The following is a 22,914-nucleotide window of genomic DNA, read 5'->3' on the forward strand; positions in this document are numbered from 1 at the left end:
AGACAAACACATGGAGACATTCTTCTAAATATCTTCTTTTGTGACAAACAGAAGAAATATTTAACAGGTTTGGAACTACATGAGTGAGTAAATGACAGAGATATCTTCCATCCATCCATCCATCCGTCCACCATTCTATTGTTTCATCCATCCATCCATCCATCCATCCATCCATCCATCCATCCATCCATCCATCCATCCACCCACCATTCTATTGTTCCATCCATCCATCCATCCATCCATCCATCCATCCATCCATCCATCCATCCATCCATCCATCCATCCATCCATCCATCCATCCATCCACCATTCTATTGTTCCATCCATCCATCCATCCATCCATCCATCCATCCATCCATCCATCCATCCATCCATCCATCCATCCATCCATCCATCCATCCATCCATCCATCCATCCATCTATCCGTCCACCATTCTATTGTTCTATCAATCAATCAACTTTATTTATATAGCACTTTTACAATCACGATTGTGTCAAAGCAGCTTCACAGTGTCAAACAGGATAATATTGCAACAAAATTAGATTTGGCTGTACAGTCGTTCTGGAGAAAACAGTGATGTTATCAGCCATCCATCCACCCATCCATCCATCCACCATTCTATTGTTCCATCCATCCATCCATCCATCCATCCACCCATCCATCCATCCATCCATCCATCCATCCATCCATCCATCCATCCGCCATTTTATTTTTTATTCCATCCACAATTTTATTTTTTTATTCTATCCATCCATCCATCCATCCATCCATCCATCCATCCATCCATCCATCCATCCATCCATCCATCCATCCATCCATCCATCCATCCCATAATCATATCTGTAAACCATTCTATCATTTATTCCATCCATCCAAGTTTAGAGAACTAATCCTGGTATAAATGCTGATAGAAATGTTTGGTTTTGGGTGAGCTATTGCTTTAAAGAAATAAAACCAAATCATCCTTCAACCTTTCACAAACATACAGTATGAAACCCATTACTAAAGCATTACCTGTTCCTTTCTTGACTGTAGTCTTGAGGGGTCTAACAACCCTCAACCCACAATGGAAAACTTATTTGGCCTTAGAAAAGCTTTCTCTTCAAAAATGAAAGCAATCATCACGCTGGTCAGGCTTTTAGCTTTCTGCAGTCTGAAGGAGAACTGCAGGATTCTTACACTAAGCTGCTGAAAGCATACGGTCATCTCTGCAATTTCTACCTGGCACGTATACAGTATGACATCTCTCCTTCACTCTCAGTGGAAAATAGCTATATATCGAAAGGTCATTTTTTGACGTTGATGTGAATAGATGTTTATGTAAGTTCTCCTGGCATTGACTATATATTGAGCAGGAGGGCATAGGCTGATATAAATCCACAGAGAAGGAACCGCCAGAGAGGCCTTATTCTACCAAAAGAAATCAATTAAACTACTGAATGTTTTTTCGGAATCTTTGCATGGAGAGCACACCTTGGAAACTGCATTTGTCAACAAATATATTATTAAACATGTTGATCTAAAGCATCATCAAAATGACATTACACAGAGCAGAGGAATTGGACTTCTGCCATCTTTGAGAGAGATTGCAGGCAAAGAAAGCAATTTCACAGATCTGTTTTTCTGAAGTTTTCCTACACCTACGAAAGAAGAAGTCATGTGAAATAACTGTTGACCCAAACATGGGAATACTGACATTAATTCCGGTTACACTTTATTTTAAGGTATCTTTTGTTATAGTATAAATGTACATAAATAGTTTATATTATAATAATAATAATAATTAAATAATTAAAGGATTAAAAGGTATTTAAGGGAATGAATAAATAAATAAGAATGTTAAAATACGTTTTTTTTTTTTTTTTTTGGTCTAATTTTTAGTAGGCTAATGAAGTTATCAATTTAAACTATTTGCAAATAATATATAATTTTAACATGTTCTCAAATTCACTCGTATTTGTATGTCTAGTATGTAGAAAATGCAAAAGGTTTTATTTTTGCCTCATCGTTCATTTATGAATAACATCAATCGTGATCGAATTTTTTTCAATTCAAAACGGTGAAATTTCATAAAGCGTTGAGTATTTACTCATTCTACACTAAAAGGATAAGTTAAGACAAATAAAACGGGCATTTATGAATCAAATAATAATAATAAAAAAATGTATTCACAGCTCAGACAAAATCCTTGGCTCTGGTCTGGGAGGTGGTGGGTGCGGGTGGTGGCTTCAAGTGTTATCTTTTGTAACGTTGTGAACTTCTTTACTGTCATTTTCAGAGAATCGAATGCATTTTTTGCTGAATAAAAGCATTAATGTCCTTCATGTTTGTTTCCATGGCTTCTGTACAAGTATTTGCAGTTGATAAAAACCCTTTTGGCGGTTCAGGAGACCAGACAAACGCTCCAGTCCAGGTTGGCATGCCATTGCCGTGGCTGAATGTGTTGTTTAGCCTCAGGGCAACACGGTGCCGCAGAAAACCCTGACAGAGGGGAAGAAAAACATGACAGAGGGTCTCTCCAGGTGGAGAGAAACTTTCTGGAAAAACTGTACTTCTGGCCGAATGTACATCAGCTGCTGCCGCGACACGCCAAGTCTCTGACCATCTCATTTAGAGGGAGCAGGAGCCTGGCGACCCCATTAACTCCAGCCTTTTCCTCCCATCTGTCAAGCCGCACAAAGTCACTTGGCACAAATATTACAAACCTCAGCGACAGGCGTGTTCAGCTAGCCCGAGTACATCTTTCTGCTAACCTCCGTTTAACCTGCAGAAAGCCTCTAAAGCAGGCCTAAAAGTCCATCACTTCTGCATTTTTTGCAAAATGTGTCTCTTGATGCTCTGTAACCTTCCAAAATTAGATGTTTTCGCCGGAGATTTATTCCTCTGCATTGATTCATGCAGAGATGAATTGCTTTGCCATTACCATTTGTTTAAAAAAGCAGAATGGGAAAGCACAGGAAGTCAGCAGATGGTTTGAGAGAACCTGATATGCATCCTTTTGTGTGGAGTTGACTAGCTCAGTCAGTGTCAGCAGTTTGGGATTGGGATTCTCTCTCTCTCGCTCTCGCTCTCTCTCTTTGGGGTATTAGATTGCAGGAACCTGTGCTATCTATGTGAATGCCATAACCAGATCTTCTCTAATCTCTGATAATGCTGCCAGAAACTGGAAAGATGAGCAGATTACCTGATAGACAGCACAATTAACCATCATCCTCCGCTGTAATATTTTTCTTTATCTCTTCCGCACTTTGCCTGGACTCTGAAATGCCCTTTTATGTAACATTAGGTGAGCCGCATGAGCGTAATATTCATATCCCAGTCAGCATCTCTATCTGCACCTCTTGGGCATCAGTCAAGGTTTTCATTATTATTTGATTTGCTTGTTTTGTGTTCAGAGTCTTTGAGTTCAGGGTCTGCAAAGGGAAGATCTTAAAATAACCAACAGGCATGTTACTTTTCCAGGAAATATATTAAAGATGAATATTCAGATTTTAGCAATGAAGGCATCTTGGGTCTGTGTTATGCTTGACGATTCAGTTTTCAGGCCAAATACAAAGAAATTATTAAAAATAAATTACAATATTTCTTTCCATTTTTGTCTTGCTCTGTGGACTGAGCATTAACACAGGCATTAATACAATTAAATAAATGTTGAAAATATAATTATTTCCCTTATATATGTTCCCTTTATTTGGGAATTTGGAGGCCAAGTCAACGCCTCAAACTGGTTGTTGTGCTCCTCAAACCATTCCTGAAGCATTTGTGCTTTGTGTCAGGAGCATTATCCTGCTGGAAGAGACACAGCCGCCAGAATACCGTTTCCATCAAAGGCTGAACATGGTCTCAGCAATGCTTAGGTAGGTGGAGCGTGTCAAAGTAACATCCACATGGATGGAGGACCCAAGGTTTCCCAGCAGAACATTGGCCAAAGCATCACACTGCCTCCGATGGCTCACCTTCTTCCCATAGTGCATCCTGGGGCCATGTGTTCCCCAGGTAAGCCACGCACACACACCCGGCCATCCACGTGATGTAAAAGAACACGTGATTCCTCAGACCAGGCCACCTTCTTCCATTGCTCCGTGGTCCAGTTCTGATGCTCACGTGCCAATGTTGGCGCTTTCGGCGGGGTCAGGGGTCAGCATGGGCACACTGACTGGTCAGCGGCTATGCCGCCCCATACGCAACAAACTGAGCTGCTCTGTGTATTCTGACAGCTTTCTATCAGAACCAGCATTAACTTCTGGAGCAGTTTGAGCTCCAGTAGCTCGTCTGTTTGATCGGACCACACGGGCCAGCCTTCGCTCCCCACGTGCATCAATGAGCCTTGGCCGCCCATGACCCTGTGGCCGGTTCTCCACTGTTCCTTCCTTGGAGCACTTTTGATAGATACTGACCACTGCAGACCAGGAACAGCCCACAAGAGCTGCAGTTTTGGAGATGCTCTGACCCAGTCGTCTAGCCACAATCACAATTTGGCCCTTGGCAAACTCGCTCAAATCCTTACGCTTGCCCATTTCTCCTGCTTCTAACACATCAACTTCGAGGACAAAATGTTCACTTGCTGCCTAATATATCCCACCCACTAACAGGAGCCGTGATGAAGAGATCATCAGTGTTATTCACTTCACCTGTCAGTGGTCATAATGTTATGCCTGATCAGTGTATATTCTTACTTAATCCAGTAGTCAGTTATTTGTTTTATGCATGTTGTACCTCCACTTATTTTATGGGATTTTTATTTTATATTTATTGTATTTATGTATTTGACCTGAACACTGTAGCCTACTCAAACTATCCTTTATTTGTGTGTATTTTTTATTATTATTATTATTATTTAACCTGAGTGTTGTACCTCAGACTAGAAGAATGTGGGATTATTTATTTAATTTCAGCTCAATTCGACCACAGCTAAAACACATTTAGAGAACTGCAATTGATCAAACCCCAGTAAGACTCTCACAGAAAGGCAGTGTGTGCAGATAATTTCTTCCCTTTTTATACCTGAACACCAAACTTTCAACATTCCTTCACCAAAACGGAGGGATGAGAATTCACAGCACGTTTTCCAAATGAAAGCTCCATTCCGTTCACGTACTGTATTTGCTGTAATTTAAATGCAAGATCACCCTCTATAGAGCACACAGACCCCGGCGCGCACCCACACACTCCCACGCTAGGGACTTTACCATTGACTTCCGGTGCTTTAAAACAGATCTTATAATAGTTCATATCACCTAGCTTAATTTTTACATTTGTGTTCAGACACTGTTTAGTGTGTTTATTAAGCCGTTTCCTCATATGGGGTTGGCTGGTTTCCTCAGTGAAGCTGATTTTAGGTTTTACTATTCTCCTGGGGACGTTTGATCTCTCTCTCTCTCTCTCTCTCTCTCTCTCTCTCTCTCTCTCTCTCTCTCTCTCTCTCTCTCTCTCTCTCTCTCTCTCTCTCTCTCTCTCTCTCTCTCTCTCTCTCTCGCACACGCACACATTTGACGTCTCTCTGCTGAAACTCATCTCATGCCTGCAACAAAATTAAAGAAGCATCTCAGGAACATTTAAATTATTGCAACATGTCAAGATAGCAGGATCTCGCGCTCTGTCGGCAGTCGGTGGGCAGCGCGAGGCGTGTCTGCGGCGTGGGCTGCGTGCGGGAGCGTGTTTCTCCTCACTCACCACTCCCATTTACCGGCGGCTGAACTGCACAAACACTACAGTGCTTCAGATATAACACACGCAGCACCTTTGGAGTCTCTTTCCACCAACAGAGAGGAATAATTCTTCGGAAGGCGGTTGCGCGTGACTTGGGATGATGTTTGGATATACTGGAGCAGAGGCGAGGACTTCCAGTGATCGCGTGGAATAGATGATGTGCAAACGACTTTGATCAGTTTGTGCAGAACAAGTATGTTTGCGTGCGTATGGCTGGGTTTTCAGCGCCGTTTCCACTGTTCAATGTGATGTGGATACTTGTCAAGGACATCGTGCGTAATAAATGCATGCATCAGACGGCGATGCATCAGAGCTCGACAGCAGCCCAGGAAAACACTCCCGTAGTGCTATCGTGATCGAGCCCGGTGGATGCGCGTGTGCTTAAGCGATGATCTTCAGCTGTCAACTCGTCAGAGAGTTCGTGCGCGCGCTCGGAGGGCTGTAGGATTCGCCGGACCCGTCTGGAGAGCAAAGTTAGGTTGGATCCCGAGATCAAAAAAAACAAGGTAGGCTTTCCAAAGGGCGCCGTGTGTGGGTGCGCGCTGTAAATGGGGCATTGTAGCTACACGAAAGACTGTATCCGTGACCCTTTCAGCGGTTAATTGATGAGAGACGTGCTTGATATCTGTCTTTTGTGGAATGGATGCGAGACAATTAGATTCGGTGCATGCAAGGACAATGATGTGACCGTGCTGTTATTTCACACTAGTTAAAATGCAACGTTCGCCTTGGACGATTAGTTGTCCGGTTCATGCGAGCGTCCGAGTGTGTTCTCCATTCAGGACCGCGGACAGCACCCCGATCGAGGCGAGGGGAAAGTCTCCTGACGCGTTGAGTGTTTTAGGAGCATGCATTGCAGTTTCGAGTCAGATGTGAAGGGATTGTAATCAGTCGAATGCGATGACGCTTGCGTCGACTTACAGTGTGTGTAGGTGCTTTGACAGGTTGAAATAATTGCTCTGCACTTCTCACACACTAAAAGGGACCGAGCGAGTAGGACAAAGAGAGAAAGCCGGGTAAAAGGACTCTGAAGGTCATATTTGACACATTTCTAACATTCTCGGGAACTATGACCCTGAACTAGCACTGCTTTGCTCTGTTGCCATGTGACAGACAGCCCTGCTGCTGTGCATCCCAATACTGCGATTGCTCTCAGCCAAAAATAGATTGGCTGGCAAGTGGAGAATCTCCAGTGGTGACGGCCGTCATTAGATATGAATCACAATGAGATTTACAAAAATGAACTGATTAGACTCCATTGGCAGACTCATCTCTATCTGTGTCCAGTAATCGGTGTGCCACACCTAATGGATGTCTGATATCAAGTGGAAATGTCTGCAATTACTGCCCTCTGAGTGTGTGTGTGTGTGTGTGAGAGAGAGAGAGAGAGAGAGAGAGAGAGAGAGAGAGAGAGAGAGAGAGAGAGAGAGAGAGAGAGAGAGAGAGAGAGAGAGAGAACTACTATTAAAGGGTTTGGTCGAGTTCAATGCATATGCATTTTGACTCAATAATTTGTTTCCCCCCCTAATATTATCTGTAAAAAAAAAAAAAAAAAAAAAATGTCAGATAAGCTAAAAATTAATTTACATTTTTTATGCAACGTGGATGCTGTTGCACTTTTAATGTTTTTTAATGGTCAGACATCATTCACTTTTTGCAGGTGAAGTATAATAGATTCAATGAAGTATAACTTTTCATTGAATTGCATAAAGGTTTCAATTAGCCTTCAGTGTTTATCTTTTCATACATTAGCATCATTTAAGATGAATCTACAGTCACCCTGGATGATTCACACCTCTCCGCTGGAGAAAACTTTGCTGGCGTCTTGATTAGGACTGGGTTCAAACATGCTTTATTCTCATCCAGATCCGTTTGTACCAATGTGTCTGTGTTTTTGTCCGATTTGAAGCATTGCAGTCGAGCGTTGAGCACATGTGACGATCGACCGCCTTGCTTGTGGCAGCTTGGTTAAATTTGGAGCTTGGAAAAAGGTCATCAATGAATTCATGCTTTCTGCACATTTTCATTGCTGTGGCTGGCATTGTTTTCGAGAGCACAAGCTTGTTCTCTTTCTCTTTTTTTCAGCCTGTAGTCAGTCAGTTCCCTCAGTATGACATGGCCGCTCTGTCAGCTCTCTGGGAATTAGATGGTGGGAGTCTATTACTCTGAATCTGGCAACCCTGAGGCAAAGCGAGCCCTCTCTCAAGCCTCTGTTCTGCCCGGTGCCGTCCTGCAGTCCTGTTTACGCAGCCACCCGTAATCTCGTGTGTGTGTGTGCGCTGCCGAGACTACAGGATCAAGACGGATGTGGGTTTGTTCTTTGGATGTGGGTCAATGACAGTGTGTTGGTAATGCACAATGATGCAACACGCTGTGGAAGCTTATTTCTGCCACAGAATAAAAAGTTTAAAAAAAGCAATTGTGTTATGTTTTTATCTCCCAATTCCGACATTTGACAGATATAAACTGTCAGGATTGTGATATAAAAAATCTCAATTACCTTTTTTAAACAATAGCAGAGGCAAAAAATGAATTGAGATTTAGAATAAATAAAAATAAAATAATACATAATTAATAATTAACCATTACAATATGTAAATCAGAATTGAGGGAACAACAAAAATCCAAATTGTGATGAAAACAGTCAGAATTGAGAGATAACATCACATTTGGCACTTGTTTTATTTTTATTATATATTTTTTTTTTTAATCTGTGGCAGAAAAAAGCTTCCATCCGGTTGTTAAGGCTGACGTCACGTGGCAGCGCTTCCGGGTCCAAACGCTTTATCTTATACCACAAGAAAAACAACAAATAGTACTAATTTAGGCTACACACACAATGTGGTGTAATACTACAAAAAAAAAGTTATAATAGTAACCTTTTTCTCCATACCAAAATTCCAGATGACCAGACAGCAATTCATCTTTTATAAATCGTTAAAATATTAATGTCTGTAACGCTGTGACCATAGAGAATGTTGTGTAAACTGTAAGTATTTAAAATGTTAAACTTTTTTAAATGTTTTATGTGTATAATATGAAGAAATAGCGCTCATAAACGGGCGTCGATGGCATTCTCAAGTGAAACGAGTTGAGGCTTGGACCCAGAAACGGTGTTCCTTACGTCACAACTTAACAAGTGGAGACTGTGCGACCCACAAACTATGTTATTTTATTATATTTATTCTATAATTTTGTTTTATTTTTGATACTGATCTCCTTCCATTCGAGCTTCATCCTCAGCTCCCCCGGAGTCGCTAACAATCTCTCTCTACTCTTTCATCTCTAACTTTTCCTGAAGTGCAGGGATGGTAATCATGATGTTCAGACCACATTTGCCATTATTGGATCCTTTGATCACAGTTCTCTGCTAATCTTGCGTCATTCGGATGTTATTTCTCTCCCCTCCCACCAGATGTATGTCAGCTGTGTTGTTTCAGTGGGCAGTTATTTACAATTGGCTTCGTGTAAAAATGTTGTTTTGAACTTTATGGTAACATTAATAACAGAGGGCTCTACTTACACCGCTGAAGACATGGATACATGCATGCCATTTTTAATCTTGTGTTGGGCTGAGCTAGTGTAAAATAGTTTTAATGTATTGCTATTTTATTATTTTAATACAAAATATAATATGAACAAATTAGGTTTATTGCTACTGTTAAATATATATATTTTGATTATAATGAAAAGCATATTAAAGGGTTAGTTCACCCAAAAATGTAAATTGTGTCATTAATTCCTCCTGTTGTTGGCCACCCGTCAGACCTCCGCTCATCTTCACACACAGATGAAGATATTAGTGTTGAAATCCGATGGCTCAGAAAGGCCTTCATTGACACCAATGTCATTTCCTCTCTCAAGACCCATAAAGGCACTAAAGACGTCGTTACAAAGCCCATCTCACTACAGCGGCTCTACAATCATTTATGAAGACACAAGAATAGTTTAAAAGAAAAACTAAATAACGACTTATATAGTGATGGCTGATTTCAAAACTAAGATTCAAACGGTTATGAATCAGTGAATCGATTCATGATTCGGATCGCCAGAGTTACGTGATTTCAGCAGTTTGACAAGCGATACAAATCATGAATCAATACACAAAATCATAGAGCCACTGTAGTGAGATGTGCTGTGTAGCGACGTCTTTAGTGCCTTTATGGGTCTTGAGAGAGGAAATGACATTGGTGTCAATGAAGGCCTTTCTGAGCCATCGGATTTCAACACTAATATCTTCATCTGTGTGTGAAGATGAGCGGAGGTCTGACGGGTGCCCAACGACATTAGGGTAAGTAATTAATGTCAGAATGTACATTTTTGGGTGAACTAACCCTTTAAATAGCAGGTTTATTAGTTTGCATTTACACTGCCATAGGCCTGGGGCACAAATGCAGATATTTTGCCTTCACTTAAGACAGTCTTTTTGAGCAAGACGCGCATTTTCAGCCACGTTACCGTGAGGCAGAAGGCACACTTCACAGAGCATGCATTGAAATATGCATGTGAGCCTTCACTGTCAGTCAGTCAGACAGCGACTGAAGCTGCAGAAAGAAAGAACGATACTGTTGTATTTTGTATTTTAACATTGAAGAAATGGTACGTTTGGCACCCCCGCTGTCATTTAAAAGGTTTATGGCCGACAGTGAAACGGGCTTCATTCATCCATCCATTCTCTCGTTTTAATGTCCCGTTCTTATTCCACAGTGTTCTTCACTTCTTGCATGACTCTGCCTGAGGGAGTCCTCGCTCTTTCTTCCGCTGATCATTTGTTCATGCATCTGCAGTGTAAACAGTGCTCTCTTACTCAGCACTCTGCACGAGGGTCTGGAAATGTGAACACTAATAGCTAATGCCTGTGGGTGGAACACATACTGTGTGTAATGCCAGTGCAGCGCGAGGCATGGCAGAGGGAAGGGTGGTTGTCTTTATATGTCTACTCAGCTAAACACCAACCAATTATCTCAATCACTGTTGTGTGAACAGGGCTGGGTGTTGGCAAGGAGGTAAAAATAGACCCATCTCAAACTTTGAACAGTCAAGCCTGAGTGCTTGTTTAACCCTTTACTAGACATTGGCAAGAGGGGCGTAAATGACATACGGCAAACAACATTCATTCTGAATAGACACATAACTTACATTTATTTAGAAAGCCAACACTTGAGAGTTTACAGTTCATAACTCAGAATTACTGTTATTAATATGGAGATACATAAGCTGAGCCATAAAAACGTATAACTACAATAAAGTGAAGTTATGATCCTTTTGGGAATCTGAGGATTTTATCTCTAAAATGATGCATTTTATTAAACATATCCTAAAGCCATGTCGTGTGTTTTTAGAGAAGGCTAATAAAAATGCTTATGAAATGATGTATGGTCCCTATAACTCCCCTGCATTCTGATGTTGACGAATGACGAATGTTAGCATCTCTGCACGTAATTTTTATTGTTCTTTTGTTTTTATTCTGCCTTTATTCTGGCATTACATTGACTGCCCATCTACACCACTTCCATCCCACTATACATTAATCCACCAATCAACTGAATAGAAAAAAACATATTCTTGGGACCTCATGTGAATTCTTGTAACAAAACATTTAGTGAAATTGACATGACTCCTGGTGCAACAGGTGCATTAGAGCTACAATTAGCATCAACTTAACATAATTTTAAATATTTGATGCCTTTATTCAAATTTTACTTTAAACCACCAATGTGTGTTTTTAATAACGTCCAATTGTGATGTAATATGTATTTGGTCATATAATGTTGTTGAAATGTTATATTTAGTGTTTTATATGGAGGTAACCTGCTTAGCATATATAATGTAAACATTAATTATACATATTGATATACCCCCAAAATCACAAGGAAACACACACGCTATCACAATGTTTCTTTGGGTTTGTTCTTCTCGGCGGGCAGAACGAGGAAGTCTACAGGACAGCGTCATCCAAAAGGGCAGGAATTATGGTCACATTGACTCATGTAAGATGATTGACAGCTGTAGAGATCGAATAAACACTCAGTGAGTCATAACTTATGCAAAGCAGAAACAGGAGAGACAGCTCGCTCTGAACGCTCATTCAGCTCTTCAGATCACATAATTCTCTGGGAAATGAATATAAATGCTTTTCTGTAAAATGAAATATTTTGTAAACGTGAGGATAAATCAATATTTCTCCAAATATGCACACTTTTGGACTAATGTTAAAACAAACAAACCAGAGCAGACGTGAGTTAATTCGTATTTGTATTTGATACTCTATTCAAAATATAAAATATTAAAAAAACTAAATGACCTAGTGTTATCATAAATAGTGGTCAAATATCGAGTCTTTAATCTTGCTACTCTCTAAAAAATGCTGGGTTAAAAACAACCCAAGTTGGGTTGAAAATGCACCGACCCAACAATTGGGTTGTTTTAACCCAATGGTTGAGTTGTTCTTACCCAGCAATTGGGTTGTCTTAAGCAACATTTAACCCAACCACTGGGTTAAAACAACTCAACCACTGGGTTAAAACAACTCAACCATTGGGTTAAAACAACTCAATTGTTGGGTCGGTGCATTTTCAACCCAACTTGGGTTGTTTTTAACCCAGCATTTTTTAGAGTGTAATGATATTAGGTTTGTCCAGAACATGTAAGAGTGAAGTGTTTTAACATGCAGTGAATGTTGAACATCAATAATCTGGGGCCGTCGGCCAACCAATGAACATGAGGGGTTAAAGGGTTAAGGCATTACGGCATGGCAACAGTGCATTTCATTAACCGATATAGACCTGGTTTCACTGACAGGGCTTATTTAGTTCAATTAGGACATTTGAGTAGCATTAATAAACATGCAAAACTGTGGTGCATATTTTAAGATATGCTTTCTGTTCAAACATGCATTTTATCCTGAAACTATAGGCTTAAACCTCATCTGTGAAATATGCACAATACTTAAATCTGATTTTAATCTTAAAATATAATAATTGCTATAGTAAATCTCACCAATTACAAAAAACTGATAACTAATTGAATTAAGCATTTTTTTTGTTTGTTTATTTTTTTTAATTAGTCAGGCATTATTTTCTTGAAAAATATACTACAAAGCTACATGTTAAATTAAAGTTGTGCAAATTTACATTTCAGTGAGCAATGGCTAATTGTATATTTCTTATGAAAAACATTGTTTTTAACCTTGTTTCACTATAAACATGACATGCATTCTCCGGTTAAAGCTAATGTAATTTTCCACCATATGGCAAGGTTACTTTATTTCTTGACTTTTTAGGGCTAAAATGACAAGCACATGTTTACAGTGCAGGTTTGAGAAAGGGATTTTGCATTTCTCTGGTTACAGTACATGTCTGTCTGGATTAGTGCTTTTCAATGAGTTTATCATTCTCTGTCCGCCTCTGTGATCTGAATACATAAAGCGAAGACATGCAAAAATCGCCCACGCTCTAACAAATCATCCTCATTTAGCACTTTTATGAAAATATAATGATGTATTTAAAGTTAATGTTCTGAAAACTAGAGAATATCTTAAATATGTTTATGCATGACTGGACATGATTGGTTCTTCCACAGAAGCATTTACTTACAATCACAGTATTTCTCCAGATATGAAATGCATTAAATATTGCAGAGAATGTCTGCATCATTCATTCATCTTACGGAGTTATTGCAGACAGAATGCAATGCATTTGTGGGATGATAGTGGTAATCAAGAAAATGAAGGGTCAAACTTTCCATGCAGTGCAAAGCAAAAGTGACACAGGCCTAATGGAATAGATCTGTTCTCACTCCCGAACATCACTTGTTTGATTGTATCCTCTGCGCTCATAGACATGATTTCTGCACCTCCTGTTGATATGTATCATGGTTTAAAAATAATAGTGATGTGCTTTGACTGACTGTTGGCAACAGAGAGATGTGTATAAATGCGTCGTGCTACAGTAAGTGCAGTTATGATAGACGGGTTTATTTGCAGAGACCGCGTGAATCCATCCTCTCACGTCGCTGTATAGTCGATCAACACAGCGTTTGATATAAGCTGCTTTGGAAGATGTCAAATGAGCTTTATAGTGTAGGATTAAAGGCAATTAATAAGGATCAGGTCACATGCTTACAGCTACAATAAAGAATGTATTAAATGAACTCAAAGTAAACCCTACTTTAAAGAGGACTTATTCTGCTTTCCCCCCAATCTCTTCCTTCTTTAGTGTGTAATGTTGTCATTCCAGAGAGTTTTTCTCTTTATCAGTGTCAGTGTTCCTGAACTCCTGAAACGCCTCCATTGTAGTCCTGAGTTTACTTTTGGGAAGAAACAAGTATAGGTAACTGCAGACTGGAGCAATGGGCGTGCCACGAGGTCGGAAAGGAATGGGGCGTGCCACGAGGTCTTCTCGTCTTTTTACAGTCTATGACCAGGATGTGAAAAGCTTCCTGATCCGCATAAAAGCGAGCCATAAACTGAATCACTATAATTACACAAAAAATTATACAAGACATAATACATTTCTTTCACTCTAGTGAACTAGGGAGCTGATTGAGACGCAGGGTATGATACCTTCTGTATGGCGCGGGTTACGTGACGTCATCACCACCGCAACTTTTTTTTAGGATCAATCATTAAAAAAACATTCATACTGTTTGTGATAAATGCACTTTTTTAACACATAACTTGAATATATTAAGCATGTATTTTTGTATTGCCCTTTTTCTATTTCATTTTGGACTGACTTTAAAATAGATATTCCTAAAATAGAAATTCCAAGTATTAGAATTTAGAACCTCATGACATTTTACTTTGTTTCCAAAACCCATATTTTTCTGAAAAACTAAATTATATAATTAAATTATTTTGCCGAAGTTTTATATGCATGACACAAATAAAAGAACCCTTCCTATATTACCTTTTATAAGACTGATCTCACAGTATAATCTGAAACACTTTCCAACATGAGAACACAAAACAAAACGTTTTCTACCTTGATTCATAAACTTAGATTTTATATTTATTTGTATTGTTCATTTTATACTTGTTATTGTTATTCTCTGATTTACACATTTTGAGCTGTATTTACAATGCTTTGTATTCATCATTTTTTATTGTATTATACTTGAAATGTCTGTACTTGAACTAAATAATAAAATAAAAAATAATTAAAAAACAAATTATTTAAAACATTATTTTAAAGATAAAAATGTCTCCTGACACTATTAAAGTCATACTAATTTTGTACTTTCATTTAAAGTAGGCTACATTCAAACTAAAAGTAATATTATTTTTATAATATTGGCAGAGCAAATGTTTTTACTGTATAAAGGCATATATATATATATATATATATATATACACATACGTGTTAGATCAAACACTCATCATATAATATAAAATGAAGTAAAACCGGTTTAATAAACTACTTTTAAGTGACATTAATCAAGTAAGCAAAACAAACAACATTGTATCCAAAAAAACATTTATTCAATAGTCATTTTTACAATTAATTTTTTTAAACGTCAGTTGAATTTGTCATCAAAGGCTTGTGTTCTAAGTCAAAACTCATTCCTCCACTGATTCATATGATAATAAAACTAAGGTTACTGCTGATTGGCTAACGCAGTCGCCAGGAGGATCTCCTTTGACCAGTGAGAAACCTCTCACCACGCCCCTACCTCCTGCCACGCCCATTACCCCAAGCTGCAGCTACCCCTGTCTCGGAACAAACACGTCACAATATTCCTCATTTAAATAATTCATATGCAGAATAAAGGGGCGGGGCCTGGTTGAGTTAGTTAGTAGTATGTTATGGTAAGTGAGCACTCACAACACACTGCTTCAGCCAACCAATCAGAGCACAGTGTGCTTTTCAGAAGGCGGGGCTTCATAGAGACAGGAACTAAACAGAGCGTTACTGACAGACTAGGAAGAGAGGAGCCGCAGCAATGGAGAATATGAGGAAATAATCAACATTCAAGCAGGAAAAGTGACTCTGTAACCAAATAATGAATAGGCTTTAAAGCCACAATATGTAATGTTTCACTGCTAGCGGTCGCTTATTAAAAACAAAGGCGTGTCTTGACTCTTAACAAAATATGTAACTCTGTTCTAGTGGTTTTTGGAAATTTTAATCAAAAAACTTACATACTGTGCCTTTAATTTATGCCTTAAATTACCTGCCTTAATTGCATTCATTAACTTTACTGTAACTTTAACTGTCCAGTCTATTTTGAAACAATATTATTTTGAATAAGGACTCTTTTACAAAAAAAAGTGAGGCGTACTGAAGCTTAATGGTTTATAATTATGTTCTGGATGAATGATCTGAAGCTTCACCGTGTTTGCAGTATTTCCCTCGCTTCTTCAAAGTCAAGGATCTGCAGCTCGTGTTTGTGAGGGACTGACTGAGATTCTGACCGAACATAACGTGCCCCGGAAAGCCTCTTGCCGAAAAGAGCCGATCAATCATCTTCTCAGCATTTGATTACCTCACTTCCTGTGTCGGTGCAGAACCGTCCAGTGGCTAATGGTTTAAGCGCGGACTTTCTTTACCTGTGACCCAAACACTGCCTGAGAGCTGTCATTCTCTTCTCTTAATATTTCATCTCTCCTCCATACAGCATTAAGGCAGTTTATTTCATCGAGCTTCGGAAATGTGACTCATATTTACAAATTCATATCCATTAAACAAGGAAGGTTGTCGGGAAATGAGCGGAAACGTGCTTTATGACTGATGAGCAGATACAATGAAATGGATTGTACGGTATTAATTGACGATGATGTGGTGACTATGACAACAGCCATGGCCATTATCGTCTGTTTTGGGTGATATTTAGATTAGCTTTTATGAATCAGAAAAGGTTTAGTTGAGGATTAGACTACATTTTAATCTAAAGTTTACACTACCATACTATTACAGAATCCAGCATTCATTTTGTATGGCATATTGCAGTGTTTATGATATATGATTTATCCATGCACATCATTATTGTTTTAAATTCATGTTCCTGGTATTCTTGAATCAGAAAACGGGTCTCATATGATGAGGGCGGGGCCACCTGTCACTCACTTGAAATCCACCAATAGCAAACCACAACCGTCCAATCAATTCCCCACAGACACAATCAAGCCCCGCCCACAATTGTTTCTTGTTCCTGAAGCATTTCATCCATATCTATGGCATAATAAAGAAGAAAAGACCTTTCATGAAGACTTTAGGAAAGAGCAAGTGGCTTTTGTGAAGTTATTTTGTGAAATAAAGAGAGATGCACATGAGAATGAGACAGGGTTGATTTGTCTGGCTGCTTTACAAGCATTTGATTATTAAAGCCATTAGGCAACACAGATGGTTATTAGGTGAGAAGATCATTTTCTATTTGGACGTGCAGTTAAGTATTAATATTTTAATGCTAATTAAAAGTGCATTGATAAGAGCTTTCATTTACAGATTTTTTCCCCTTATTGTTTGTGTGGCTCGAATAGACCGTCAGATGTAGTTTCGGCTAATGGCTTCATTGCTCTTAGACTGTCTGACCAAGGTCAGCTTGTCTTTTGGTTGCTGGCTTGAGTTAATGGACCTACTTAACCTGTCCGTGTTCGAGCGGACGACAGCATTCATTCACAGAATTACTGGTTTGGCTCTCTTGGAACATCTCCCATTGTTGTCAACAATAGTCTATAGGCTTACTCTGCACACTTTTAGTGGATTGTGTAAGTGTCATTATTTGAATGAACTATACAGAAAGAAATGTAATTTCTAGTTTGTGCAAATGAATAACATATTCATACAGCCATTATAGAGATTGCATCAGCTCTGGGTTATTATGCCATTGCTTACGATGCTGCTCATCCTTGACTGAGCGTGCCGCGAGCAGCTATTGCATTAAGCTGGGCAGTTTAAATGTTATATTGTGCTTCACTTTCAAGCTAACATTGTCATTGTTTATGATGCAGCCTATTATTATATTTTTTATTTTCACATTAGACTGAGAATCAGAGAAGCAGGAACTCGTTTATCGCTAGTACAATGTCCCGACGAGACTTTAGTCTTTACAAAAGAAAGATTTTCCACAACATTTCATAAGTCATGTGAGTCAGCAAGTGGTGAAATCTCTTGTAAGCGGATTGGTCTTGGCAAATGTTGAGCGTCTGCCATGGACGTCTCTGTTACAGACCTAATGAACTCTGGCAACAGAGTAAATCAGTAAAAATCCTGACAGACGCTGCTGTAGGGAATAAAACTAATTCTGTTTAGACAGCGGTATCAAGGTCAGCAGAACCAAGTCCCTTTCAGTTTAGTTGGACAGGCTGAACTAGATGTGTTTTACCAACCCAGATGCAGGACTGACAGGGTTTTTAGCTCTTAACTTCCACACCTGTCAGCTTTACCTGTTATTCATTTTTTCATGATAAAATGGATTAATATGACATTATGACGTGAAAAAAAAAAGACAAAAACTTAAAACCCTGCAAAATGGTTACTGCTCTGAGTCTGGTATGGACTGGACTGCTTTACTTCTGCTGAGCCACCACTTTTTTAAAAATTCAAAGCCTTAAAGGTTCCCTCAAACCTTGAAAAAGACACTCATATACTATTTAGCCTATAGTGACAGGAGAGACTAATGGACCTCTCTGTTCTCTTCTCTGTGATGACACTACCTCTAGTCTAGGCAGAGAACTTCAGGTCATTCCCCACATGACTTACTGGAAATGATACTTTCATTCTTAAAGGAACGGTTGATCCATAAATGAAATGTGAATCTATGTGAACTTCTAGGAAACGTTCACCCCAAACTGACTTCATTCCAAACCCATATGCCAGTGATGCCACCATCTTTACTGCTCCAGGGACCAAAAGCTCCATAAAAGTGTTGTAAAAGTAGTCAATGTCTTCTGAAGCATGTCTAAAAATCAGCAGCAGGGGGTGTGTCCACTCATGATTGGGGAGGAGAGAGTGAGCCAATCAGCAGTAAGGGGTGTGTCCACTTATGATTGGGGAGGAGAGAGTGAGCCAATCAGCAGTAAGGGGTGTGTCCACTTATGATTGAGAAGGAGAGAGTGAGCCAATCAGCAGTAAGGGGTGTGTCCACTTATGATTGAGGAGGAGAGAGTGAGCCAATCAGCAGTAAGGGGTGTGTCCACTTATGATTGAGAAGGAGAGAGTGAGCCAATCAGCAGTAAGGGGTGTGTCCACTTATGATTGAGGAGGAGAGAGTGAGCCAATCAGCAGTAAGGGGTGTGTCCACTTATGATTGAGGAGGAGAGAGTGAGCCAATCAGCAGTAAGGGGTGTGTCCACTTATGATTGAGGAGGAGAGAGTGAGCCAATCAGCAGTAAGGGGTGTGTCCACTTATGATTGAGGAGGAGAGAGTGAGCCAATCAGCAGTAAGGGGTGTGTCCACTTATGATTGGGGAGGAGAGAGTGAGCCAATCAGCAGTAAGGGGTGTGTCCACTTATGATTGGGGAGGAGATAGTGAGCCAATCAGTAGTAAGGGGTGTGTCCACCCATGATGGGGGAGGAGAGAGTGAGTCAATCAGCAGTAGGGGGCGTGTCCACTTATGATTGGGGAGGAGAGAGTTTGCCAATCAGCAGTAAGGGGTGTGTCCACTTATGATTGAGGAGGAGAGAGTGAGCCAATCAGCAGTAAGGGGTGTGTCCACTCATGATTGGGGAGGAGAGAGTGAGCCAATCAGCAGTAAGGGGTGTGTCCACTTATGATTGAGAAGGAGAGAGTGAGCCAATCAGCAGTAAGGGGTGTGTCCACTTATGATCGGGGAGGAGAGAGTGAGCCAATCAGCAGTAAGGGGTGTGTCCACTTATGATTGAGAAGGAGAGAGTGAGCCAATCAGCAGTAAGGGGTGTGTCCACTTATGATTGAGAAGGAGAGAGTGAGCCAATCAGCAGTAAGGGGTGTGTCCACTTATGATTGAGGAGGAGAGAGTGAGCCAATCAGCAGTAAGGGGTGTGTCCACTTATGATTGAGAAGGAGAGAGTGAGCCAATCAGCAGTAAGGGGTGTGTCCACTTATGATTGAGGAGGAGAGAGTGAGCCAATCAGCAGTAAGGGGTGTGTCCACTCATGATTGGGGAGGAGAGAGTGAGCCAATCAGCAGTAAGGGGTGTGTCCACTTATGATTGAGAAGGAGAGAGTGAGCCAATCAGCAGTAAGGGTGTGTCCACTTATGATTGAGAAGGAGAGAGTGAGCCAATCAGTAGTAAGGGGTGTGTCCACCCATGATGGGGGAGGAGAGAGTGAGTCAATCAGCAGTAGGGGGCGTGTCCACTTATGATTGAGGAGGAGAGAGTGAGCCAATCAGCAGTAAGGGGTGTGTCCACCCATGATGGGGGAGGAGAGAGTGAGTCAATCAGCAGTAGGGGGCGTATCCAGATTTTCAAGAGAGATTTGAAGATAAATAAAGATAAATATAGAATAAATAAAGAAAGAGAATATCTCAGAGAAAAATCACTGAAAAAAAATGTGGTATGATCAGGCAAATAGCTTTAGGACCCCCCTTAAAGGTGGGGTAAGTGCTTTCTGGTAACCGTTGAAAAAAAAAATCACCAAAACAAACATGCCCCTACCCCCAAAAGGGTCCCTACCCCCAATATTTTTTCATTGCTCCGCCCCACACATACGTAACCCAGGCAACTACTATGGCAGAATCTCTGTGTATCTAATCCAGGTCGAATATTCAATAAAAAAGTTACCCCTTCCATCACAAAAACACAAACCGTTCTCATGACAACTCGATAGTACACGAGCAAGACAGTCCAGCTAATGGCATATTAAAATTATGACAAGATTAGAGTTATATTGATTTTGGAAAGGGGAAACAATCATTTATTAGGAGTATAGTATCTTAATTGTGGGACACATTTTGTGAGCTGACGCTTTAAAGAGACAGTGAGGAGATGTAGATGCTCCATAGCAGGGGTCTCCAACCTTTTTTCATTTGAGAGCTACTTTTTAAAAATGAAAGTCGCCAAGAGCTACCCATGTTCTACAGTACCAATACCATAAACATTTTACGGTAGTCAGTACCAATTTTGGTACCACAGCAAAATGTTTTTTTTTTCTTTTTTTTTTACTATTTAAAAAAAATCTATTTAATTTAAAACGTTTATTATTTATGATGATAATTATTATAAGTAAATCATACATTTAAACATTTAAAGGCTGTATGCTGTTTAAAAAGTAATCATTGTTTATACATAAAATATCAAGTGTAAAATAAGGAACCATCTAGGCATAATTATTATTATTAGTAGAGACGTATTTTTATTACATAGAGATGGAGTTACTTCTACTATATAGGCTGCAACAGTAGCCAAATATATTCTGTCAATTTCTCAACGTTAAACCAATTCATTATGCCGTGAAGACCTTTGAGTGTCTGTGTTCATATGACAGCTTACTTAAATGAAACGTTAAATTCTCATGAAGTGACAGTTTATGCGTCTGTATGTCCTCATAGTGGCACACGGCAGAGACACGCGAGTGTGTGTGTGTGTGCCGCGCCCTCGCATCTGCGCCTGTTATTCACGCAGAGACACAGAATTTGCAGGAGTAATATTTAAATAATAATTTACAGTTTAATATTCACAGACACTAGTATATATTCGGCTACAGTTTGGAGCCCTGCGCTTGGGTTAACACGAAAGCTGCGTGTACAGAATATACTCGGGAGTCGGTACAACCGGTAATACTGAAATGCTGGTATCGTCATTATTTTTTTATTTATTTCACTACCAACATCGTACTAGTAGCCTACCTGTAATTGTGACAACCCTACATTTGCATGTTTACATTGACATTTGTTCATAAATAAAAAATTCTAAGTCAGTCTAAATTAGCTCACTCTGATTAGATGCAAAGTAGCCTACGTCTTGGCGAGCTACCTCCAATCAGAGCGACGTGTTGGAGACCCCTGCTCCATAGGGTGTGGAAATGAACGGGTCTTTATCATCGCTGAAGTGAGCCACAATACGATCGCAAATGGATAACCAAGCGAACATGACACATGAGCATGTTCAAGAAAAAGCCAGTATATATTAGTTCTTGGTTAATGTCTGTCCTGTGTGTTGTGTGTTTTGAATTATATCTTGCTCTGAGTGCGCTCTTCTCACCATTATTATTAGACACGCCCCTTACCTGCTGATTGGCTACAAGTTTGTTTTTGGACTCTGCCCGACTCCATTTTGTAAAAACCCTTCCTTTAATATTAGAAAAGCTTTCCAGCTCTGGAGAGACCCAGTCGCCAGGGTTTGCGTTTTTGTCTGCTTCATACTGGAGGAACATTGGTTATGCTATGTTTCACAGAACCAAGACATGCTGTTGTTGAAATGTGAGCTCTAATAACAGGACAGTTTTGAGATTGTCTGGAGCTGCTGGTGAATAACAACACACTTCTTGGATGTACTCTTGTGCACTGTATGTTCATTTTGTGTTCTTCCTTGTCATTTGTTTGTGATCTTTGCTTTATTTTTCACAATTTTTACATTCCTTCAGTTATGATGGAGGCATTCACTTTGTATGGCATGTTCAAGCTTTTGTGGAGGCGGAGCAATGAAGGGAGGGGCGTGTCTGTTTGGGCTGAATTCAAATATCAACAGTATTTCTCAGAAATTGCGCACTGCGCCTTTAATTGTACTGACTGTGAAATTTTTATTTACTTCCAACTTTAAAATGAAAACCTGACATTCAGTTCACTTCACATTACACACTTAACTATATTATTTCCATAATAAGTACTCTTTTTAAAAGTATGTTAAGGTGTACTTCTTCTACAGACGGGATCGTGCAGAATTCATATGTGCCGTGGTCGAACAAGGAACAAAAATTCTCCTTTTGTGTTACAGATTTGGAGTGACATGAGAATATATATATATATATATATTTGGAGAAGAACTGTTCCTTTAATCTCACATTTGCACTTTGCTCTGAGCAGACATGAAGTGATCCCTGATCTGCACATATCTCTGTCCTCGCTGAAGTCAGGAAGCTGAGCCGATTAAACAGGAACTTTCACTTCTTTGAACTTCAGTTGTCTTGTCTTCAACCTTATTAAAGCACATGCTGTTCATTTACTCAAAAGTATCCTTTAACTCATAACATCACTTTTAATCTAGCCAAATCATTATAGAGTTATTAAACTCTGAATGCACCCGGTAGTAAATTATTACTGCTTTCATTATCTTCCCTATCAG

The 22,914-nt window shown here is 39.7% G+C and overlaps 1 protein-coding gene across 1 annotated transcript in view; it reads left to right on the forward strand.

Annotated features, from left to right (window-relative positions):
* Window positions 1-5,482: 5,482 nt before the first annotated feature.
* Window positions 5,483-22,914, forward strand: part of si:cabz01090165.1 (uncharacterized protein LOC100333421 homolog) — a 217,706-nt gene continuing 200,274 nt past the window's right edge. Inside the window, exon 1 of the mRNA XM_067419604.1 lies at window positions 5,483-6,216. The gene's annotated coding sequence lies outside the window, so the exon portion shown is untranslated. The remainder of the gene's footprint in view (window positions 6,217-22,914) is intronic.

The sequence above is a fragment of the Pseudorasbora parva genome, chromosome 16 (genome assembly GCF_024679245.1).
Source record: "Pseudorasbora parva isolate DD20220531a chromosome 16, ASM2467924v1, whole genome shotgun sequence".
NCBI classification, from domain to species: domain Eukaryota; kingdom Metazoa; phylum Chordata; class Actinopteri; order Cypriniformes; family Gobionidae; genus Pseudorasbora; species Pseudorasbora parva.